Genomic DNA, 26242 nt, shown 5'->3' on the forward strand with positions numbered 1-26242 from the left:
TCCTTGGCTTGTTGCAATACATCATTATTTTATATCTGCAATTAGGATCCACAAGATAAAAATACCTTAAATCATTTACATTGCAATGAGATTTTATCTGAACTGTTCATGCTTTGCAGCTATAATAGTCAGTGTTAGTTCGGACGATGACTGCCAACACACAATTCATGGAACAATGATGTGTGGATGTCATCAGTCCAAATGACCTCATTGCCCACTGAGTGAGATCTTGGGTCTGTATGAACTGGAGAAGAAAGCACTTCAAACTATCAAATGATCTGACAGAATTCAGGTGTGTATGAGAAGTGGAGAGAACACGTGGGATTAAGTTCAAATCCAAGTTTAGTTGCCATTCAACCATACATGAATACCCATAAATACAGCCAGTCGAAACAGTGTTATTCTGGGGCCAAAGTGCAAAACACAGTACCAACAGTCATACACAGCATAAAGCACACGTAGCACATATAAGATAGCAAGCATAATAGATCAGTAAAATACAATCACACAACAATATATAGTCCAGGACCCTAAGTCTATGAAAATTGCAGCAAACTGCAGGCCAGCACAATTGAACTTGTCTTCTGGGGAGCAGCACTGACTGAAGCATGAACAGTGTGCCATGCCGCCTCCAATGCTCCAGTGGAGCACCCTACTTCAACATCTCACACTGGGTGGCTGCAACCGAGTGACACCACAGGTTGAGGCCTAGTACTAACTATGACTGAGGCCAATCAGCTACCCCACTGTCTGCCCCCCACCATTTGTCAATAAACCAATGAATTGGACTTCCAGCATTCCACCCCACCAATATCCAACAGGATCACAAGAAAAGTGATGAAGAAAATCACTCACTGTTAGACTGCAAACTTCCCTTGTACACTGATGCCTCTCTGTTGCAGGCAGCATCACAGTCCACACCAAGTCCAGCTCCTCCAGTTTCTTCGCCTATAAGCAACTCACTGATGGGAAAGGCCTGCAGCCTTTAATTTCTTAATGCCCAGCAAAGTCGTGCAATCATAAAAAAAAGTTCAGAAAAGACAATAACACCTTTGATTGGTCCTGTAGAAGCTGCTTTGTCTGAGCATGCCACCACCTTCCTGGAAGAATTAAAAGGCAGATACATCTAAAAGAGAAAAGAAAGTAAACAAAAACATTATTATAAATCTTTAACAACAATTAACACCTGGAGGAATGAGATTTGATGCTGAAATCTTGGTGTCTCCAAGGACATTTGGTATTGAATAGTGTTATAAAAATCCCAGATATGCTTGAAAGAGTAAGTATTAATTTTGTTGTGTCTTTATTAAATATCTAATCAGACTGAGAAACAACTCCACACTATTTGTGGATTTCTATGAAGGGCAATGAGGAATATTTGAATATGTATAGCAATTTGGACAACATATGCCTGATTCTGTGTGTATGTGCATTTGTGTTAGAAATTGATGTCAAATTTATTCCTCAATATTTATTGCTATTGACAGCCTACCATGAAAATTAAATCTCAAGTGTCAAGTTAAAGTTTACAGTTCTAGGTAATCAGTTTCCTAGTTTCGGCTTTATCCCCATGTTGAAAGAGATCAAATGAAATACAAAATTATAAAATTAAACCCAGTGTGTCTCAATCCTGATGGAGAGTCATTCATGTAAGGAAATGCCACAGATTTTTCCAAAAAGGTGATTCAAAACTTTTCAAGGGTTGGGTATGACGGAAAAACATATGAGCAGGTAATTGATCTGCTTGGCTTTGTTAGTGTTTGTCAATTAGGATAAGAAAATTGGGTATTCAAATTTTAACAGGGCATCATCTTGGATGATACTTTAATAGAGCTCTACAATGAGATTGTTTATCAGAGATGCCATGCAACTTGTGCAAAGGCAGGCATGACAAATATCAGTCTGAGTTAGGAAGGTAATGAACATTTTGAAGGCAATGCAAATTGAGGAAATCTTCCAATGTGCCATGGTATCTCCTTTCATCAGTTGTGGTTTTATTGATGCCTACTGCTCTGAGGATTGATACAACAAATTATCATTCTTTGGTTGAAAAGGGAAGAGCCAGCTGGATTCTGATGGTGGCAGCATTTTTCTGAGATAAAGCAATTAATTGAGTGTAATTGCTTGTACATGAATTACAAATAAAAATGTTAATTGAATTGAATAAAAGTAATTGTAAAGCAAATAATATTAATTGTGACGTGCGGAAAATCAATTAGTCATCACAATGTGATGCACAGAATGTGAGGGGAATCAATGTACCAATTTGGAAATTAAGTCCATAAAAGCTTCTGATGTGGTTAAAATTCAGAGATATTGATAAGCCAGTTCTCTCTCATTTATCCATATGAATAATCATATCATTCATCAGGCAAAGAACCCATGTGATATAATAGAAATGAAGCCATTCAGCTGTTCAGGTAATGGTAGTTCCAGAAGAACAATCCAATGATACAGCTTGTTATTTGTCTCTCTAGCATGCACACAGGCTTATCAAATCCTCTTTGATTCTTTCACTGTTTGCCTATCCTAAGGGGTAATGTGCAGTATCCAAATAACCTTGGCTGAAGGAACTGTAAGAAGTTTAATCCAATGTTAATTTATATTGGCAAATACAGAGAAACAGAACACAATTTGGTTGGAATGTACGTAATCCTATAAAATTGTTCTGAATTTGGGCCACAAGCCAATTTTAAATGATAGGATATTTTTTTGATGCTTGGACAAATTACTTTTGCTTTTACTGTAGAAGTATAAAAACATTAAATATTTCAGAGAGCAGATGTGGCACCAATGATCCTACTCTCCATAGATGTTTGCAAGCCAGACATAATAAAAATAACAGCAGCTTGTCTTTTTTGCTCATGTTCCTAATGCAGAAAGCAGCTCAGGAATCCATACAGAAGGACACCAAAGATGAGAAAATAAAGGAAAGGAACATATGAATTATAAGTGTAAAGTGTGGGGAAGCAGTAAGAGTTTTGAAAAGAGGAAGTAAACTGATGAAACAAAACATATTCCACACGGTAGGCTTATTTCAGAAAGTCAGAAGGCATGGGATCCAGGGAAGTTTGGCCAGATGGATTCAGAATTGGCTTGTCTGCAGAAAGCAGAGGGCCATGGTGGAGGAAGTACATTCGGATTGGAGGGTGGTGACTAGTATTGTCCCACAAGGATCGGTTCTGGGACCTCTACTTTTCTTGACCTGGATGTGGCAGTAGAAGGGTGCGTTGGCAAGTTTGCAGATGACACAAAGGTTGATGGTGTTGATAGTGTGGTGGATTGTCGAAGATTGCAGAGAGACATTGATAGGATTCAGAACTGGGCTGAGAAGTGACAGATGGAGTTCAACCCGGAGAAGCGTGAGGTGGTACACTTTGGAAGGACAAACTCCAAGGCAGAGTACAAAGTAAATGGCAGGATACTTGGTAGTGTAGAGGAGCAGAGGGATCTGGGGGTACATGTCCACAGATCCCTGAAAGTTGCCTCACAGGTAGATAGGGTAGTTAAGAAAGCTTATGGGGTGTTAGCTTTCATAAGTTGAGGGATAGAGTTTAAAAGTCGCAAGGTAATGATGCAGCTCTATAAAACTCTGGATAGGCCACACTTGGAGTACTGTGTCCAGTTCTGGTCACCTCACTATAGGAAGGATGTGGAAGTGCTGGAAAGGGTACAGAGAAGATTTACCAGGATGCTGCCTGGTTTATAGAGTATGCATTATGATCAGAGATTAAGGGAGCTACAGCTTTACTCTTTGGAGAGAAGGAGGATGAGAGGAGACATGATAGAGGTGTACAAGATATTAAGAGGAATAGACAGAGTGGACAGCCAGCACCTCTTCCCCAGGGCACCGCTGCTCAACACAAGAGGACATGGCTTTCAGGTAAGGGGAGGGAAGTTCAAGGGGGATATTAGAGGAAGGTTTTTTACTCAGAGTGGTTGGTGCGTGGAATGCACTGCCTAAGTCTGTGGTGGAGGCAGATACACTAGTGAAATTTAAGAGACTGCTTCAGATATATGGAGGAATTTAAGTTGGGATGGTTATATGGGAGGCAGGGTTTAAGGGTTGGCACAACACTATGGGCCGAAGGGTCTGTACTGTGCTGTACTATTCTATGTTCTATGTGTTCTATATGAAGTGGAAGTACTAATCAAGCACAAGGCCTTTTAACCAGCATTACACTATCTCAGTAATATGGCTGATTCTCAGCATCAGCTCCATTATCCCTTTGACTTAGCACATCCATGGATTCACTTATTGTCAAAAAATAATCATTCTCAAGAATGAAGGACTTTAGGAAGAAATTATACAAACTGGCACTGTAATGGCAGAAAGAGCGCATTGAGAGTAGGAAAGAGAAAGAAACAAGAGATGCTCCACCTAACAAGAGCAAATTTCCCGGTGGCCAATCATTTTAATTCTGATTCCCGCTCTGACATGTCACTGCATGGCCTCTTCTTGTGCCATGAGTGGGCCACTTTCAGTGTGGAGGAGCAACATCTTATATTCCGCTTGTGTAGCTTCCAACCTAATGGCATGAACATCAATTTATCCTTCTGGTAAAAGAAAATCCCCCCCCCCTTCTCTCTTCTTCTTCTTCTTCTTCTTCTTCTTCTTCTTCTTCTTCTTCTTCTTCTTCTATCCTCACTCTGGCCTCTTACTTCTTCTCACTTGCCTATCACCTCCCCCTGGGTTCCATCCTCCGATGATCCACCCTCCTCTCATCAGATTCCTTCCTTTCTAGCCCATTACCATTCCTAAGCATCTGGATTTACCTTCTATCTATCCTCCTCCTCCAGACTTCTATTCTGGTGTCTTCCCCTTTCATTTCCCATCCTGAAGAAGGGACTTAGCCCAAAATATCGAATGTTTATCCATTTTCATAGATGTGGCCTGACCTGCTGAGTTCTTCCAGCATTTTATGAGGGTTGCTCTATATTTCACAAGGTATTTCATACCTTATGTCTGTAACTGGACCCTGGACTTCTTGACGGAAAGGCCATAGTCAGTCGTGTAGCAGAAACATCTCTAGCACCATCACGCTGATCAGCGGTGCTCCCTAGGTCTGTGTGCTCAGCCCACTGCTGTTCCTGCTGCTGGTGCATTACTGCTAGTTCCTGTTCAAACCATACCATAAGTTTGGTGATGACATAATAGTGGTTTGCCTCACCAATAATGACAACAAGATGGTATACAGAGAGGAGGTAGAGCAATTGGTAGAATGCTGTGAGCACAACTCGAGTTTCAAAGTGGACAGGACCAAAGAGATGATAGTGGATTTTAGGAAGGTGCTGGCTGACTGCTTCTCACTGCCAGTAAACTGCTCCTCCATGGAGAATGTTTTGGAGCACTAAGTTTCTGGAAGAGCACTAAATCAACAATCTCACTTGGTCCCTCTTCTTTGGTGATGAACGCACAGCTGCAGGTAGCATCATTGTTTCTCCTCCCATTCTGATGAATTCGTACAGGAGCACTGTCAAGAGTGTTCTGAGCAGCTGCATCAGTGTCTAGTATGGTAATTGCAAGGCTTCTGACTGCAAGTCCTGCTGCAAAGATCATTGGGGTCTCTCTTCCACCCATCAGAGATATTTATCAGAAGCCCTTAGCCTTGTCAATGATACCTTCCATCTGTTCAACAATCGTTTTAACCACCTACCACCAGGCAGGAGATATCATAGCATTAGAACAAGAACTGTTACGATGGGAAACTGCTTCCTCCCCCAGCCCTTAAGACCTCCGGACTCCTCGTCACCACCCAGGTCTCTTCGAACATTAAGTGCCAGTAGCATTATACTGTGTACTTTTTAACTTGTGCTCCTTATTATTTCAAAAATTCAAAGTGCATTTATTATCAAAGTATGTATGCTGTATACAACCCTGAGATTAGTCTTCCCACAGACAGACAGTCCTCATAAAACAACTCCAGTCAACTAACCATGACAGTTAAACCTTGCCCAAGACCCAAGACTCAAGACTCCTGCACCTTCCTTCATTAGAGCCCAGTCAACTGCAGGCTGAACTCCTGCTCACCTTCTTTTTTCATCCCGGGTGATTCCAATCTTGCTCAACGCATTAATTGGCGAGTTGGTTAAGAATTGGAACTGTTTGTGGGTTCACACACCAACATTAGGCACACTTCATTCTCAAGCTTGCTCTTGAGCCTGCGGAATTCCCCCAGAGACAGCAAAAGCACCAGATCACTCCGCTGGGCCAAAAAGACATTATCAAAATGTAAATTCCGAGCTCCAATCACACCCAGATTAGTAGAATTATATTTTAAAGAAGGAGCTTCGTGAACTATCTGCAGAGCATTGCCATTAGTCATATTGGTTGCTGGCACTATCTTACTCTATCAGTTAATTTGTTATGGTAATATTACTTATGTGTTACATGAGTGAGTTATATATACAGTATTGTTGACCTTGGTACATAGGAACTTTGCTTCATTTGGTGGTATAGGTATACATATGTGCCATTGAATGACAATAACCTGAACTTGATATGAAACTTTCTGTGTACGAATCGTCTGGAATGAGTTTTGGCAGAATCAGTGGTAATGTCAGGTTATGATTTCTTGGTGATGTGCAGAGGATAGCAAAGAGGTGAACTACAGTAAAGGAACAGGTGGCTGGAGATAATGAATAAAACAGATAAATTGAATCCAAAAATTATATTTTGAGTTTAACAGAAATTCAACAGCAAGAGATCATGTGCTGAAACTTGACTAAGAATCAAAAGTCCGCAGTCTGTTTTTTAAGCAGAGACTCCACCCATATTCTCTAAGTTTGTTGCTAGAATTCTCATCTCTGCCTTCTTAGGTCATGCTCTTTGCTAGCCTCTGTCAGTCTGCTTTCCATAAATTTGAGGTCATCGGGGCTCTAAGCTTATATTTATCCTTCATAAAGTGCTTGCTGATGCATAATAGTTGCCATTTATACAATGCTTTTAGTCTAAATTTGTCATCTCTGATTTCATATCCCTCCAGTTTTTGCCTCTGTAATTTTCTCTTTCAGTGTTCAGATATACGTACAGCTTCATTTTGATGCCAATATAACCCCAACATTTTTTGCACCTCAACTATTGGCTCTGGAGTTTCTTCCCTAAAAATCTCCATTTCTCTCACTTCTCTTTCAGTTGTTGTTAAAGTTAATTTTGGATGAAGATTTGTCTTCTACTCAGATATCATATTTTAGATCTTGAAGTCAAGTTTTGTTTACTTGCTGCTTTTGTGAAGAGCTTTGGGAAAACTTTGCCATTGTGAAGATTCTATACAAATGTAGGTGGCAAATCAGAGGGTCAGGGTAGCTGACAGTACAGTGTGTTTAAGGAGAGAATTGAATCTTTGAGAGAATGTGCGATTGAAGGTGGCTGGTCTGCAGAGAGACTGGGTATTTTGAAAAAGCTTTTTTGGTGATATACTTTTTTTTAATGTTCTTCAAGAACACCTAAAGTAATGTTTTCGTTGCTTCCCTATCACAAGTCTCACTTCCAAACCAGCACATGCCCACACACAACAGCTCAGTCCTTTGAGTAAACTAAAAAAGAACTAAACAGCTTGTGAAGCATTTGGCATCAACATACTTGGAGGGATAGTGGAAACCAGACATGACCAAAATTTTAACCCACCCACTAAATCCCCCACTGTGTGTTAATTGGGTTTGAGTTTCCTCTTTCACCTTGAAGAATGTGGTTGTGTACATCGCACAAAATGTACAATTGATATCATTTGCTGAGAATTGCCTATTGCTAATAAAAATAATATATATTCAAAAGAGGGATATAGTCCATTTTTTTGTGCATTCAACCTCAAATATTTTAATGAACTACAGCTGTAGAAAGTTGATGGTCGATTGACTAACTAGCCATTGCTCCACCACTGCCTGATTATAGACTCCTGAAAATTAACAGTGTAAACTGCTTAAAGCAGGGCTAAAAAAATGCTAAATTACTACTCATTGTTCTAGAAAATTGGACTCTCAAACAGCTCTGGCTGAGCACCAAAGTGACTTGTAATTCTGCAATTAATTTTCTCTTCTTAGATGAAAGCATTATCCTATTTGTGTTTCTGCTCGACAAATTACTGAGATCAACATCATTTTTAGAAAAGTCAATCAGGCATTTTATGAAGAGAGGCTGTAAAAATATGTAGATGTGAGGCACAAAGGAAATTTAAAACATTCTCATCAGATAAACTGGTTGTGATATGTTCTTTGGATCCATTAATATAATTTTCTGAATATTTTGCTTGTAGTATTACGTTTACTTTGGGGACAACTTTCTGATGGAGGTCTGTTTGGATGGACTGAGAGGAACACTGTGTAATATTGTGTACATTATTAAATTGCAACGGACAAAATTCTGCTCAATGCTTGAAAACTGTAGAATAGCAATCTCTTTGCACCTTATACCAATATTGCTCTTTCCCCTTTCTCACAAAACTCAGCATCTTTACCGACCTGTTTCACTAAGTATTTACAATCTTCAATAAAATCATCCAGATGCTGCTTTTATCTGCTTCCAGCCTCGTCTTCACTGCTAGGATATATATACTCTCAAAATGTGAACTGGATTCATTATTATGTCTGTCAGTGCACCTGCTTAGAGATTATATCGTAAATCTCAACATCCTCTATGGGAAAGAGTTGAAAGGATAGCCATAGGAGCCAAAGTGAGCAAAGCAGTGTTCTCTGAGTAGCGAAGCTAAAGGGCTCAATAAAGAGAACTCATTCTCCAGAGCACTGTAGCAACCACTCTACTTCGATCTATCCAAAGTGCTCGGTCCCAGAACCCAAAATTTTCAAAGTCAGTGATGACAGACATCTGCAACCAGCAAACCCTGTGCCATCCAGGTGCTCTGCTGGAGATCACACCGAATCCATTTAACAGGAAGGAGTGGAGGTACTGAAGGAGGAGCAGCACCACTATCATCATCGTGTTAGTGGCAGTGATTGATGATCATGGGAGACTGTTTCTGAACGTGATATCAGGCAAATTAACTACCTGCAGGTTTTCTGAAGGGATAATGGGCAAATGATTGCATGTGGATGGCAATCAGAAGTGTGAACCAGGGGAGAAAAACCCAAGTAAGTAGGTATATGGGTATTGGAACCAGGTGAAGAGGACTGACAAATCTGGAATCAATAGTCAGGGATGAGTGGGTTTGTGGGGTGGGGGGGAGAGGTTGAGATGAAAATAGTTAGGAAAAGGAGAGTCACCTTGGGTAGACTGGTGGAAGTCATAAGAAAATAGGGATTGGGCTTCCTAAAATTTCACTGTCAATGACATTGGGGCTGTAAATCTACCTAAGCGGAATATGAAGTGTTGTTCTTTTCATTTGTGTTAGGCCTCATCATAACAGTTGGGAAGGCTAAGGATGGTCAGGGAGATGTGGGATTGGGAAAGGGAACTGAATGGACATGTGTCTGGAAGCTCAAGATGGCAACCACAGTTGCTCTGTGAAATGGTTTTCAGCTCTATGCTTAGACTCACCAATGTACAGGAGGTTACATCATGAACATTAGATGCAACAGACCAGGGTGGAGAAAGTCTACACGAAACTCTCCATCACCTGGAAGGCCCATTAGGTTCCTGGATGGTGGTGAGGTAAAAGTGTATGGGCAGGTTCTGCCTTTGTGATGGCAAGGGATACAGCGAGGTAAATGGAAAAGGATAATTAGACCAGGAAGATAACAAGAGGATATTCCCTGTGGAAAGCAGAATGTGGGAGAGGCACAAAGATATCAGAATCAGGTTTATTATCACTAACATATGTCATAAATGTTTTGTTTTTTGGCAGCAGTGCAGAGAAATACATAAAACATACTATAACTTACAATATGAAATACAAACATTTGTATTTATATATATATATATGTATGAAATGATTGGAACAAAAATAAAAGGATAGTGTCTTTGGTTTCATTTTCCATTCAGAAATCCGATGACAGAAGGGAAGAAACTATTTTTACAATGTTAAGTCGTGTGTTTTCATTCTCTGGTATTTCCTTTTTGATGGTAGTAATGAGAAGACAGCATGTCCTTGGTAGTGGGGGTCTTTAATGATGGATGCCAACCTTTTGAGAGATTGCCATATGAAGATATCTTTGATTGTTGGGAGGCTAGTGCCAATGATGGAGCTGGCTGAGTTTACAACACTCTGTTGCTTTATCTGATACTGTACAGTGGCCCCTCCATACCAAACAGTAATGCAACCAGTTAGAATGCTCTCGATGGTATATCTGTAGAAATCTGAGTCTTTGGTTACATTCCAAATTTCTTCATACTCCCAATGAAATATAGCCAATGGCGTGCTTTCTAAATAATTGCATCAAAATGTTGGGCCCAACAATCATTGTTCCCAAGGTAGGTCTTTAGAGATGTTGATGGCTAGGAACATAAAACTGCCACCCTTTCCAATGCTGACACCTCTATACAGACTTTATAAGTGTGTTCCTTTGACTTCCCCTTCCTGAAGACTACAGTCAATTCCTTGGTTTTACCAGTGTTCAATGCAAAATGTTTTGGTATCACTCAACTAGCCAATCTCTCTCACTCCTTGTGCCTTATGATGAGATCCCAAAGAGAGTGGCAGGAGGACCTTACATTCATGCAGGGTGATTTCCCTGTCTGGAGCTAAGGCCATAAGCCTAGAACTGTACTCCATTTCATGCGTTGACGGTCCATGGCATGTGGACAGTGCAGCAGATCTAATCTTTCCCTCAGTTCCAAAGAACCTCATGCATTTGCCACTGAAAGCCTTCATCCTTGGCCAGAAAGAGAGGATAAGAAATCCCAAGGGGAACATGATTGCTGCGTATCTTCTCTTTATGAACACATCATTATTGCTTTCCTACACAATGTGATGGATGATGCCAACAAACTTACACATTTTCTGCATTGGTGTGTCACATTGATTGATCACTTCATGTAGAGTGGATTTAATCATTGGTTTAACTGGGCATCCTTGTCAGTTCCATTCAAATGGATTCATCAGAGATATTTTAATACCCTGATGTGATGGATGAGACAACAATTATATATTATATGGTATTAATGTGATTGGCAATAATCACAAGTGAATTGTGTCTGCATTTGCTTGAATGATAGTCATAGAGTCATCAAAAAGTATTGCACAGAAACAGGCCCTTTGGCCCATCTAGTCCACACCAAACCATTTAAACTGCCTAGTCCCTTTGACCTGCACCTGGACTATATCCCTCCATGCCATCCATGTACCAATCCAAACTTCTGTTGAACATTGAAATCTAGCTCATATGGACCACTTATGCTGACATCTCGTTCCACACTCCCACAAATTAGAATTAAGTTTCCCCTCATATTCCCCTTAAACTTTTCACATTTCACCCTTAACCCATGAACTCTGTTTGTAATCTCACCCAACCTCAGTAGAAAATGCTTGTTTGTATTTACCTTATCTATACCTTTCATAATGTTGTATTCCTGTTTCAAATCTCCTCTGAATCTTTTTAATTCCAAGGAATAAAATCCTAACCTATACAATCTTTCCTTATAACTGAGGTCCAACAGTCTTGGAAACATCCTTGTGAATTTTCTCTGTATGCTTTCAACCTTATTGATACCTTTCCTGTAGGTAGGTGACCAAAACTGCACACAATACTCCAAGTTAGACCTTAACAATGTCTTATACAACTTCAACACAATCAATCATCTCCTTTGATTTATGAAGGCAAATGTGCCAAATGCTTTCTTTATGACTCTCTCCACCTGTGCTGCCATTTTCAATGAGTTATGCACCCATATTCCCAGACTCTTATTTTCTACTGCACTTCTCAGTGCTTTACCAGTCATTGTGTAAAACATACCCTGGTTAGTCCTATTGAAGAGTAAAACCTTGTACTTGTCTGCATCAAATTTTATTTGCCATTTTTCAGCCCATTTTTTTGGCTGATGCAGATCTCACTGCAAACTCTGATAGTCTTCCTTGCTGTCCACTACCTGCCCAATTTTGGTGTCATCCACAAATTTGCTGATCCAGTTAATCACATTATCATCCAGATCAATGATATAGATGACGAACAACAATGGACCCAGCAGCATTCCCTGCGGCACTACACTGGCCACAGGCTTCCAGTCAGAGAGGTAACTATCAACTACCACTCTCTTGCTTCTCCCATAAAGCTAATATCTAATCCAATGTACTATCTCACTTTGAATGCTAAGCGACTGAACCTTCTTGACTAACCTCCCATGCGTGACCTTGACAAGTGCCTTGCAAATGTCCATGCAAACAACATCCGCTGCATTGCCTCCATCAAATTTCCTGGGAACATACTCCAAAAAAATCTATAAGATTGGTTAGGCGTGAGCTACTGCTCACAAAGCCATGCTGATGATCTCAAATTGGTTTCTGTCTATCCAAATTCTCATATATTCTGTCCCTTGGAATGCCTTCCAATAACTTTCTCAGTACTGATGTCTGATTCATTGGCTTATAATTTTCTGGTTTATTTTTAGAGCCTTTCTTAAACAATGAAACAAAATTAGCTGATGTTCAATACCCCCAGGACTTCATGTGTGCTAAGGATGATTTAAATATCTCTGTTAGGGCCACTGCAATTTCTGCACTTGTCTCTCACAGGATCCAGGGGAATACCTGGTCAGGCCCTGGGGATTTATCAACCCTAATTAGCCTCAAGACAGCAACTGCCTCCACTTCTGTCATCTGAATAGGGTCCATGCTTCGCCTCTATAGACTCTGTGTCTATCTCTGAATTAAACATGGATGCAAAAAAATCTTTTTAAGGTCTCCCCCATTCCTTTAGGTGCCACATATAGATTTTGATCTTACAGAGGATGAATTTTGTCCCTTGCAATCCTTTTGCTCTTAACAAAGCTGTAGAATCCCTTAGGATTCTCCTTTACCTTGTCTGCGAGAGCAACCTCATGCCTTCTTTCTTTCTTAAGTGTTGCCTTGCATTTCTTATACTCCATATGCACCTCACTTGTTCCTACCTGCCTATAGCTGTTCTGCACCTCCTTTTGTTTCCTTAACCGGGGCCTCAATATCTCTTGAAAACCAAAGCTTCCTCTACCAATTATCTTTACCTTTTATTCTGACAGGCACCCACAAGCTCTCAAAATTTCATCTTTGAAGGCCTCCCATTTACCAAGTACACCTTTGCCAGAAAACAACCTCTCCCAAACCACACTTGCCAGATCCTTTTTGATACTTTCAAAATTGGCCTTTCTCCAACTTAGAATCTCAACACATGGACCAGACCTATCCTTTTCCATGATCAATTTGAAACTTATAGCATTATGATCACTAGATGCAAAGTGTTCCCCTAAACAAAGTTTTGTTGACTGCCCTGTCACATTCCCTGATAGAAGATCAAATATCACACTCTTTCTCATTGGGAATTCTATGTACTGATTAAGGAAACTTTCCTGAACATATTTGACAAACTCTATCCAATCTAATCCTTTTACAACATGGAAGTCCCAATCAATATAACAATCTTACATTTTTTGCAACAGTCTGTGACATCCCTACAAGTTTGTTCCTCTAAATCCCATGGACTATTGGGTGGTCTGTAATATAGCCCCATTAACATGGCCATACATTTCTATTCATCCATTCCACCCACAAAACCTCATTAGCTGAGCTCTACAGTCTGTCATAACTGCGTCATTTTCCCTGATCAGTAATGTCACCCCTTCCCCTTTAATCCCTCTCAGTCTGATGCATCTAAAACAAAGGAACTCTGGTACATTGACCTCCAATCCTGCCCCTTCTGCAACCAAGTCTCAATAATGGCGACAATATCATAATTCCATGTGTTGAATCAGGTCCTGAGTTCGTCTGTGTTCCCTGCAGTATTTCTTGCATTGGAATATACACAGCTCAGAACATTACTTGCACCGTGTTCAACCTTTTGATTCCTGACCTTGTCTGAGGTCTTAACAGCATGTCTCCATAGCCTCTCCACTATCTAGTCTGGCACTCTCATTCCCATCCCCCCACAATTCTAGTTTAAAAGCCCACCTATGCAGCAATAAGAAATCTTCCTGCTAGGATATTAGTCCCTCTCCAGTTCAGGTGCAAAGCATGCCTTCTGTACTGGTCCCACAGTCCCTGGAAGAGGGCCCAATGGTTCCAAGATCTACCACACTCCCTCCTACTCTAACTCTGTAGACATGTGCTAAACGTATGATATTCCTATTTCTGGCCTCATTAGCTCACTGCATGGGTAGCAATCCTGAGATCATGATCCTGGAGGGTCCTGTCCTTTAATTTAGCACCTAACTCCCTGAACTCACTCTGCAGAACCTCAATAGTCTTCCTGCCTATGCTGTTAGTGCCTACATGGACTATGACCTCTGGCAACTCACCCTGCCACTGCAGAATGCTGAGGACTTGATTCAAAATGTCCTGGAACCTAGCACCCAGGAGGCATCATGCCATAGAGGAATCTTGTTCTCATGCACAAAACCTCCTTTCTGTTCCCCTAACTAATGAATCCCCTATCATCACAGCTTGCCTTTTCTTCCCCCATCCCTTCTGAGTCACAAAGCCAGGCTCAATGCCAAAGACCTGACCACCATGTTGCTCCTCTGTGAGGACAACGCCCAACGGTATCCAAAGTGGTATACGTGTTGCTGAGTGGAATGGCCACAAAGGTACTCTGCACTGGCTGTTCAACCCCTTTGCCCCTCCTGATTGTCACCCAGTTTCCTGTCCCCTTCATCTTGGGTGCACAGTGGTATGCAAAAGTTTGGACATCCTTGTTCAAAATTTCTGTTACTGTGAGTATCTAAGAGAGTAAAAGATGATCTGATTTCCAAGAGGTGTAAAGTTAAAGATGACACATTTCTTTAATATTTTAAGCAAGATTACTTTTATTTCCATCTTTTACCGTTTCAAAATAACAAAAAAGGAAAAGGGCCCGAAGCAAAATTTGGGCACCCTGCATGTTTAGTACTTAGTAACACCCCCTTTGGCAAGTAACACAGCTTGTAAATGCTTTCTGTAGCCAGCTAAGAGTCTTTGAATTCCTGCTTGGGGGATTTTCACCCCTTCTTCCTTGCAAAAGGCTTCTAGTTCTGTGAGATTCTTGGGTCGTCTTGCATGCACTGCTCTTTTGAGGTCTAAACACAGATTTTTGTTAAGGATTAGGTCAGGGGGACTGTGAGGGCCATGGCAAAACCTTCAGCTTGCGCCTCTTGAGGTAGTCCATTGTGGATTTTAAGGTGTGTTTAGCATCATTATTCTAGTTGCATAGTTGTAGAAGCCATCCTCTTTTCATCTTCAGCTTTTTTACAGACGGTGTGATGTTTGCTTCCAGTATTTGCTGGTATTTAATTGAATTCATTCTTTGCTCTACCAGTGAAATGTTCCCTGTGCCACTGGCTGCAACACAAGCCCAAAGCATGATCGATCCACCCCTGTACTTAGCAGTTGGAGAGATGTTCTTTTCTCCAAACATACCTTTGCTCATTGCGGCCAAAAATTCTATTATAACTTCATCAGTCCACAGGACTTGTTTCCAAAGTGCATTAGGCTTGTTTAGATGTTCCTTTGTGAACTTCTGATGCTGAATTTTGTGGTGAGGTTGCAGGAAAGGTTTTCTTATGATGACTCTTCCATGAAGGTCATATTTCTGCAGGTGTCGCTGCACATTAGAACAGTGCACCACCACGCCAGAGTCTGCTAAATCTTCCTGAAGGTCTTTTGCAGTCAAATGGGGGTTTTGATTTGCCTTACTAGCAATCCTATGAGCAGTTCTCTCGGAAATTTTTTCTTGGTCTTCCAGACCTCAACTTGACCTCCACTGTTCCTGTTAACTGCCATTTCTTAATTACATTATGAACTGAGTAAACCACTACCTGAAAACGCCTTGCCATCTTCTTAGAGCCTTCCCCTGCTTTGTGAGCATCATTTATTTTAATTTTCAGAGTGCTAGGCAGCTGCTTAGAGGAGCCCATGGCTGCTGACTGTTGGGATAAGGTTTGAGGAGTCAAGGTATTTATAAAGCTTTGAAATTTTCATCACCTGGCCTTTCCTAACGATGACTGTGAATGAGCCATAGCCCTAACAAGCTAATGAAGCTTGTTGAAGCAAGAATGTTTGACAAACCTTATTGAATTTTTTGAAGAAGTTACGAGGAATGTTGACGAGGGTAAGGCAGTGGATGTAGTCTATATGGACTTCAGCAAAGCCTTTGACAAAGTTCCACATGGAAGGTTAGTTAAGAAGGTTCAGTCGTTAGGTATTAATGCTGGAGTAATAAAATGGATTCAACAGTGGCTAGATGGGAGATGCCAGAGAGTAGTGGTGGATAATTGTTTATCGGGATGGAGGCCGGTGACTAGCGGGGTGCCTCAGGGATCTGTTTTGGGCCCAATGTTGTTTGTAATATACATAAATGTTCTGGATGATGGGGTGGTAAATTGGATTAGTAAGTATGCCGATGATACTAAGGTAGGAGGTGTTGTGGATAATGAGGTGGATTTTCAAAGCTTGCAGGGAGATTTATGCTGGTTAGAAGAATGGGCTGAACGTTGGCAGATGGAGTTTAATGCTGAGAAGTGTGAGGTTCTACATTTTGGCAGGAATAATCCAAATAGAACATACAGAGTAAATGGTAGGGCATTGAGGAATGCAGAGGAACAGAGAGATCTAGGAATAACTGTGCATAGTTCCCTGAAAGTGGAATCTCATGTAGATAGGGTGGTGAAGAGGGCTTTTGGAACGCTGGCCTTTATAAATCAAAGCATTGAGTACAGAAGTTGGGATGTAATGCTAAAGTTGTACAAGGCATTGGTAAGGCCAAATTTGGAATATTGTGTGCAGTTCTGGTCACCGAATTATAAGAAAGATATCAATAAATTAGAGAGAGTGCAGAGACGATTTACTAGGATGTTACCTGGGTTTCAGCAATTAAGTTACAGAGAAAGGTTGAACAATTTAGGTCTCTATTCATTGGAGCGTAGAAGGTTGAGGGGGGATTTGATCGAGGTATTTAAAATTTTGAGAGGGATAAATTGACGTGAACAGGCTGTTTCCATTGAGAGTAGGGGAGATTCAAACTAGAGGACATGATTTGAGAGTTAGGGGGCAGAAGTTTAAGGGAAACACGAGGGGGTATTTCTTTACTCAAAGAGTGATAGCTGTGTGGAATGAGCTTCCTGTAGAAGTAGTAGAGGCCAGTTCAGTTGTGTCATTTAAGGTAAAATTGGATAGGTATATGGACAGGAAAGGAGTGGAGGGTTATGGGCTGAGTGCGGGTAGGTGGGACTAGGTGAGATTAAGGGTTCGGCATGGACTAGGAGGGCCAAGATGGCCTTTTTCCGTGCTGTGATTGTTATATGGTTATAATGAAGGTCTGAGACCTTGGCAAATTTATCTGAGAGCTCAAATCTCTTGGGGTGCCCAAACTTTTGCAAGGTGCTCCTTTCCTTTTTTTTCCACTCTAAAATTGTACAAAACAAAAATAATACACAAATCTTGCTTAAAATGTTGAAAAGAATGTTTCATTTTTAACTTTATGACTTTTGGAGATCAGTTCATCTTCTACTCACTTAACTATTCACAGTAACAGAAATTTTGACCAAGGGTGCCCAAACTTCTGCATGCTGCTGAAACTACCTTTTGTCTATGTCCTATCTATCACCTCCTCAACCTCCTGAATGTTCATCCAGTTCCAGCTCCAACTGCCTGAAGTGGAGCTGCAGTTGTATGCCCATCAGGGACTCTGGAGGTATTCCTGCCTTCCCACATCCCGCAAAAGGAGTATTCAACTATCCTGCCTGGTGTCTGTACTGTTCTAACTGTGCAAATATCAAGAAGTAAACAATAAATAAAATGGAACAAAAATCTACCAGCAATCTTTTCGCCTTCTCTTTCCATCAAGCCTCTCCTTGTTTAAGGCTCAAAGAGCTAAAGCCTCAAGTAACCGCTGTAACACTGTCCACTCCAACAATAGTTGTTCTGCTTCACCCTGCATTGTTTTTATTTGTTCCAATCAGTTCCAATTGCTGATTGACCAATGTTCAAACGCCAAATGGCCGCAAATCGTTAACTTATGTACTCAGTTGACAAACTTGAGTGAGCTACAAATTCTCACACACCCAAATTGATAATTGGCCACTTTTCAAATTCCAATCAGTCGTAAGTCGATACCTTATGTACTCTATCAGCAAACCTGAGTGAGCTACATCTTCTCACACTCCTGAATTGCTAATTGGCTGCTGTTCAAATACCAAACTGCTGCGACTCAATGCTTGGTACTCACTTGGTGAACCTGTGTGCAGTATGTCTTCTTACGCTACCAATCGCTGTGCGGCCATTGTTCAAAACACATTTTACGTACTGCTTAGTTACAAAGATATGTAATTGGATGAGGTTTATAGTTTATGCTTTCATTTCATGGAATACTAAACTGAGGAACTTGACTTTGTCCTAAAAACTTTGCATATCTGCTGTGGCATTTGTAGTACAGGCAGTACATCACAGCTCTGACCTTGTGATAAGGTAAATGAAATTCAATTGAATAATCTGGAAATTGTGGAGATCAACAGTCTGGCAAACACACATCAAACTTAGCAACTATCATTACTTAATACAGATCACTGACAGATTTTGGAGCCTCTGCACATCATGATAAGGGACCAACCAGAAAGGAAGCTAATTATATTAGCAATAACACAGTTCTTGACTTTCCATTACTTTTTGATACAAAATGCAATGTAGCTCTTCTGCGTGGTGTCAGTGTGTTTGCTTCTCAGGTAGTACAGCACATGTATACTTCTCCATAAGCCTGGACATGTCTCACATCTGCCAAATAAATTCCACTAAAACTGCAATACTTTACATTTTCTTAGATGAAGTTTCCCAAGCATCTTCTCCATACTATTAGCAGCTACATTCACTTCTGCCCCTTGATACTCCTGAATTTCTATCTTCCGCAGTGATGACTGACAGAATAAGCTTACTAAGTTCTTCACCGTTTCTTTGTCCCCATTACTACCTCTTCAGTGTAATTTTCCAGTGGTCAATATGCACTCATACCTCTCTTTCATACAATATATTTGAAAAAAAACACTTCTGTGACTTCTTTTATATTACCTTCAAATATCATCTTAAAGCAGGTGCTGGAAATCTGAAATAAATGCTAGGGCCATTCAGCACCTTTGGAAAGAGAAACAGAGTTAATGTTTGAATTCAATGCCACCTCCCACCCCATCAGAGAATAAAAAATTTAAAAAGAACTTGGTTGAAAATGCCAAGCACCCTAACAGTTTTTTCCTCGTACAAAGGCCAAAGTAGTCCTTCTGGATGAAGCAGCAACTCACTTACATTTTTTCTACATTCAATATTTAACAGGCAATGTCCTCTACCTTGGAGAAACCAAATAGGGATTGCATAATTGCTTTGCAGAACACCTATGCTTAGTCCACAGCAGTGATTCTGAGCTTGAGGATGTGGGTCTCCTCAATTTTCTTTGCACTCCCTCTCTGACCTTTCTGCATGTGGTCTCTTGCATTGTTACGGTGACGCCCAAAGACAGCTTGAGGAGCAACATCGCATCAGTCTGAGCTTGTCATAGCCTTTTAGGCCCAGCAAATGTGTATTGTAGCTGAAGATTTCACACCTGAATTGCAGTTTTAAATGTTCAGGTTCTCACATTTTTGTTTATACATTTTTCATTTCTGGGCATCACTGACAAGGTTAGTATTAATTGAACAGTGTTACAGATGAGATTTTAGGCTGAATGGCTGTGTTCTGCACTTTCTCTCATGGCCTTGTGGTCTCATTTTCTATTTTAAATTTTCCCCTGAGAAGATTGTGATGAGCTATCTTTCATGCTGTTGACTGTTCAGGCAATTTTGGAGGAAACTTAAGTTCTGTGGTGGCTCTTGAATCATGTGTAGGCCAGAATACAAGCATGATAAATACCTTCCCTTAATGCAGATTAGTGAACCAGGTGGGTTGGTATAATAATCCAGTAGTTTAAGTGACCATCATTTGAACATGGGTCTTCATGTGTTTATCATAGCTTCTATATTACTAGTTTAATAGTATAACTCTTGAATTACCTCAGAGATCATAGATTTTTTAAAAAAAAATTTGATCCATGGATCAGTGGGAGGATAGCACTGTGCCTATCACCTGCCAGCTCTTCTTCATTAAGTGTCCAGATAGCCTTCAAGGCTCCTTGACAGATTGCTATTTATTCTTCACCTTCTTCGTAAGCTGCTGGAGGTCATCATCTGAGAACTGGACAACTTGTCCCATCACTACAATTGCGGCTGTCCGTCATTTCAACCCTAGAATTCCTGGGGCACATTAACATGTTTTCACAGAGAACACTTTTTAAATGAAGAATAAAATTGAGAAGAGTCAAGATGGAGTTATGAAAGGAAAATAATGTTTAACTAATCTTGTATTCTTTGAAGAGGTGACTGACTGCATAGATAAGGAAGGACTACTGGCTATGGTGTATATTGATTTTGAGGGTGCATTTGAAAATGTCGCACAGAGAAGGTTGGTCAACAAATATCCATCATGCAGTTGATGATGTACTAAATGAATTAAGAATTTTTTTTAAGATAGAAAGTAAACAGTGGGAACAGTGAGTCTTTCTTAAGTTGTAGGCAAAGACAAATGAAGTGCCATTGACATTGGTTCATGAGTCCCACCAATTTGTATTCTACATTAATGATTTACTTGAGAAGACCAAATGCCATATATCCAAGTTTTTTTAACCAAACATTTGTAGGTCAGATCTCTTTTCTTAAAAGCTGCCTGTCCTGTTGAGTGTTTTCAACATTTTCTGTTTTAATCTCAATGTTTGCATTTGTTATACTGTATATTTTCAGTTGCAGACCAGAATAAGGGATAGTCAATTTAGGACTGAGCTGAGGAGAGATCTCTTCACTGAAAGGCTGGTGGGTCTTTAGATTTCTCTGTCTCAGGGGACTAAGACAGCTCAGTCACTGAGTTCATCCAAGATATTAATGGAATCAAGAGTTACAGGGATCGAGCTGGAAAACTGTAATCTTGCTGAAAGCCATGAACTTGATGAAAAGCAAAGTGTTACTGAGATACTTTTGAAAGGACAGATAACCACTCATGTTGTTATTTACATGTTCTTTTAAATGTGTTATTTAATGACTGGATCCTTGTGCAAGTTGCTGATAGTTGAGCTAAATTCATTTCTTAATAGTCAAGGACATTCTGCTTGCCTTATATTGCCTTGAGAGTACACACCTGAGCTCTGCTATGGATATTATGATTGAAAACCATGTCTGAAACAAACTGGCACTAATTAGTGTGGGTGAACAGTTCAGTGCTGGATTAGCACTCCATTTTAGGGGGAAAAGAAACAGTTCTAGGTGGTAACAAACACGAGAAAATCTGCAGATGCTGGAAATTCAAACAACACACACAAAACGCTGGTGGAACACAGCAGGCCAGGCAGCATCTGTCTATCTAGGTGGTGAAGTTTATATGACACCATTACATAAAAATGTTTTGGACTTAGATTTCAATACTTTAGAGAAGTTTGAAAGTTAGCTGCCAATATTTTATTAAAAGGAGCCTTAAACAAAACTCCATTAAATATAGAGAAAGTATTGGGACTTTATGTCAAATTATTTGCTCCTCTTTCAGCCCATTGAACAAAATCTTTAAACAAAAGATTAAAAATAATTAATACATGAAAAAATCCTCCAATCTTGTCTTCATAAGTTAACCCACTGTAAGAACACAAGAGATTTTTGGATGAAATAATAAACTGTTATGCAAATATATGTATTTCAATAATCCTCAAATTTTAACTGTGAGGATGAATAAAACAATTCTGTGTAATACTGTGTGGAAATATATTAATTAACATCCTTGACACTACACAAAACCTCTTATTTGATCAAGTGTCACCTTTAATATTTATTCATAACTGGCCAGTTCTGGATCAGTACTTGGAGCTGTTGTGGACATTACAGAGACTTGGATGGCTCAGGGGCAAGAATGGTTACTTTGAGTACTAGGCTTTAGATGTTTCAGAAAGGACAGGGAGGGAGGGAAAAGAGGTGAGGGCATGGCACTGTTGATCAGAGATAGTGTCATGGCTGCAGAAAAGGAGGAACTCATGAAAGGATTGTCTATGGAGTCTCTGTAGGTGTAAGTTAGAAACAGGAAAGGGTCAATAAATCTACTGGGTGTTTTTTATAGACCACCCAATAGTAACAGAGATATCGAGGAGTAGATAGGGAGACAGATTTTAGAATGGTGTAATAATAACAGGATTGTCATGGTGGGAGATCTTACTTTCCCAAATATTGATTAGCATCTCCCTGGAGCAAGAGGTTTATATGGGGTGGAGTTTGTTAGGTGTGTGTGTTTAGGAAGGTTTACTGACACAAAATGTAGATAAGCCTACAAGAGGAGAGGCAGTACATGATTTGGTATTGAGAAATGAACCTGGTCAGGTGTCAGGTCTCTCAGTGGGAGAGCATTTTGGAGTTAGTGATCACAATTCTATCTCCATAGCATTGGAGAGGGTGAGGAACAGACAAATTAGAAAAACATTTAATTGGAGTAAGGGGAAATATGAAGCTATGAGGCAGGAACTTGGAAGCATAATTTGGGAACAGATGTTTTTTGGGAAATGTACGCAGAGATGTGGCAAATGTTCAGGGGATATTTGCATGGCCTTCTGCATATATACATTCCAAAGAGACAGGGAAAGGATGGTAGGGTACAGGAACCGTGATGTACAAAGGCTGTTGAAAATTGAGTCAAGAAGAAAAGAAAAGCTTACGAAAGGTTCAAAAAACTAGGTAATGCTAGAGATCAGGAAGATTATAAGGACCTTAAGAATGAAATTAGGAGAAACCAGAAGGGGCCATGAGATGGCCTTGGTGAGCAGGATTAAAGAAAACCCCAAGGCATTCTACAAGTATGTAAAGAACAAGACGATAAGACATGAGAGGATAGGACCAATCAAGTGTGACAGCGGGAAAGTGTGTATTGAACTGGATAAAATAGCAGAGGTACTTAATGCATACTTTGCTTCAGCATTCACTATGGAAAAGGATATTAGTGATTGTAGGGATAAGTTACAGTTGATTAAAAAGCTTGTGCATATAGACATTAAGAAAGAGGATGTGCTGGAGCTTTTTTAAAGCATCAGGTTGGGTTAGTTTCCGGGACCAGACGAGATGTACCCAAGGGTACTGTGGGAGGCGAGGGTGGAGATTGCTGATCTTCCAGCAATGATCTTTGCATCTTCAATGGGGACGGGAGAGGTTCCATAGGATTGGAGGGTTGCAGATTTTGTTCTCTTATTCAAGAAAGGGAGTAGAGATAGCCCAGGAAATTATAGATCAGTGAGTCTTACTTCAGTGGTTGGTAAATTGAAGGAAATGATCTTGAGGTGCATGATTTATGAACATTTGAAGAGGCATAATATGATTAGGAATAGTCAGCATGGCTTTGTCAAGGGCATGTTGTGCCTTATGAGCCTGATTGAATTTTTTGAGGATGTGACTAAACACATTGATGAAGGAAGAGCAGTAGGTGTAGTGTATATGGATTTCAGCAAGGCATTTGATAAGGTACCCCATGCAAGGCTTATTGAGAAAGTAAGGAGGCATGGGATCCAAGGGGACATTGCTTTGTGGATCCAGAACTGGCTTGCCCACGGAAGGCAAAGTGTGGTTGTAGACGGGTCATATTCTGCATGGAGGTCAGTCACCAGTGGTGTGCCTCAGGGAACTGTTCTGGGACCCTTACTCTTCATGATTTTTATAAATGACCTGGTTGAGGAAGTGGAGGGATTGGTTAGTAAGTTTGCTAATGACACCAAGGTTGGAGGTGTCATGGATAGTGTGGAAGGCTGTCAGAGGTTACAGCGGGACATCAATAGGATGCAAAACTGGGCTGAGAAGTGGCAGATGGAGTTCAACCCAGAAAAGTGTGAGGTGGTTCATTTTGGTAGGTCAAATATGATGGCAGAATATAGTATTAATAATAAGACTCTTGGCAGTGTGGAGGATCAGAGGGATTGTGGGGTCCAAATCCATAGGACACTCAAAGCTGCTGTGCAGGTCAACTCTGTGGTTAAGAAGGCATACAGTGCATTGACCTTCATCAACCGTGGAACTGAGTTCAAGAGCTGAGAGGTAATGTTGCAGCTAAATAGGACCCTGGTCAGACACCACTTGGAGTACTGTGCTCAGTTCTGGTCACCTCACTACAAGAAGGATGTGGAAACGATAGAAAAGTTGCAAAGGAGATTTACAAGGATGTTGCCTGGACTGGGGAGCATGCCTTATGAGAATAGGTTGAATGACCTCGGCCTTTTCTCCTTGGAGCGGCGAAGGATGAGAGGTGACCTGATAGAGGTGTATAAGATGATGAGAGGCATTGATTGTGTGGATCGTCTGAGGCTTTTTCCCAGAGCTGAAATGGCTAACACGATAGGACACAGTTTTAAGGTGTTTGGGAGTTGTTACAGAGGAGATGTCAAGGGTAAGTTTTTTTTACACAGAAAGTGGTGAGTGCATGGAATGGGCTGCCGGTGATGGTAGTGGAGGTGGATGCGATAGGGTCATTTAAGAGATTCCTGTATAGGTACATGGAGCTTAGAAAAATAGAGGGCTATGGGTAACCTTAGGTAACTTCTAAAGTAAGTTCAAAATCGGCTCAGCATTGTGGGCCAAATGGCTTGTACTGTGCTGCAGATTTTCTATGTTCCTTTGTTTTTATCTAATTGAGACTGGCTGAAGTACTGCTGCATAAAAGCATTTATTTTACATTAAATGATTGAACCTACTTGACAGGAATCACTTTTCAAGTTTACTGCATTTCTTCCTGGTAGTGAGGCAGTGTCCATATAGTTGTTTTTTTCCCCCACCTGATTCAGATCACAGCTCGATGGGTTCAATTCCAGATTATTTGATTGACAGAATTAAGGACCACATGTCAGATTTTGCATACAAAACACATGCAGCTTCGGGTCATTCATACATTTCAAAACAAATAATTGCTTTTAGCATTTGTTTCCATAGCAATGATTGTATTCTTAAATGAAATGTAAGCTTCAGTTTTAACCATGCAGCTGTTGATGTGTGAGGGAACAGTACATGAATACATTCAAAATTATTGATTGACAGAAGTAATAGATTATCTGCAGACAATTCTGTATAAATACAACTGCATCCTCATAAGAATAGTCTTGGAAAAGATAAAATAGGAAGACCTGTATTTGCATAGGCCTTTCACAGTTTCAGGTCAGCAAAATTGTTTTGATGCATGTGTCAGCAAAATTGTTGTTCTGCAAGGTTCCCACCAACAAAAATGTTATTATATAGTTTGTAGCTTGGGGAAAAATGCACCTCACAGGACAACAAATACTTTTTCTGGTCTTAAATTCCTTTATCTGTTTTAGATGTTTTATTGCAGAAAGATAGTATCAAAATAAAACTATCGAAATGAATTAAAAAAAAACACACTGCCCTCTGTTAGAATCGCAACTTAAATTTGGACCACACCTTTGTTATGTATGCTGTATGAAAATAATTAAAACAAAATATACAAAACCAATACAGTAGTAGCAATTGTTGGCACACACGTTTCACTTCCAAGCACATATAGGCTAGATTTGAAATGAGTTCTCCTTGCTCAGGCTAGTAGGCCGATTAAGGAACATCACAATTACGCTATTCCAGTGTTGATCAATTTCACTCACCAAGCCTGGGGAAAGCATTTGAACATCGTCCTTTCTAGAAGATGGCAATTCTTCATTCTACTCCAACCATGCAAAATAACATCATCGTTTTCTCTTAAAGGCACAGGCAGCTATTTTAGCATTACCAAGGTGAATACGTAACTGCACTTCAACAATAAAAAAAATGATATTTAACGGTCATCTGAAGATTGACAAAAATATATACATATGTATATGTTTAGCAGTATTATCTAAGCAGTAAGCATTAGCCAGTGTACCAGGAATAATTCTCTCACTCTTCAAATAGTATCATAAAATATTTTTAATTTAACTTAGAGGGTTTATAAAATTTCATTTGAAAACAGCACCTCTGATGGTACAGCATGCCTTCTCAACATGATAAATCTGGATCGAGGAAGTGATGTATAACAAAGGAATTTATAATCCTTGATTCAGTTAGAATAGAGAAAGTGGTTAAAGCAATAGAGTGTAAAATTAACCTTGAAACACTGTAAATGATTTCTAA

General features: G+C 40.2%; 1 protein-coding gene and 1 long non-coding RNA gene across 2 annotated transcripts in view; one reads left to right on the forward strand and one right to left on the reverse strand.

Annotated features, from left to right (window-relative positions):
• LOC132392164 (limbic system-associated membrane protein-like) overlaps nucleotides 1–26242 on the forward strand; it is a 558511-nt gene that overhangs the window by 255626 nt on the left and 276643 nt on the right. The window lies entirely within an intron of this gene.
• On the reverse strand, nucleotides 23–25853 carry LOC132392361 (uncharacterized). The gene is made up of 3 exons (XR_009511506.1): nucleotides 25738–25853; nucleotides 19110–19172; nucleotides 23–1126 (listed from the first exon to the last, which is right to left on the reverse strand). It is a non-coding gene; the product is annotated as an uncharacterized LOC132392361 (long non-coding RNA).

This window comes from Hypanus sabinus, chromosome 4, assembly GCF_030144855.1.
Source record: "Hypanus sabinus isolate sHypSab1 chromosome 4, sHypSab1.hap1, whole genome shotgun sequence".
Classification (NCBI taxonomy): domain Eukaryota; kingdom Metazoa; phylum Chordata; class Chondrichthyes; order Myliobatiformes; family Dasyatidae; genus Hypanus; species Hypanus sabinus.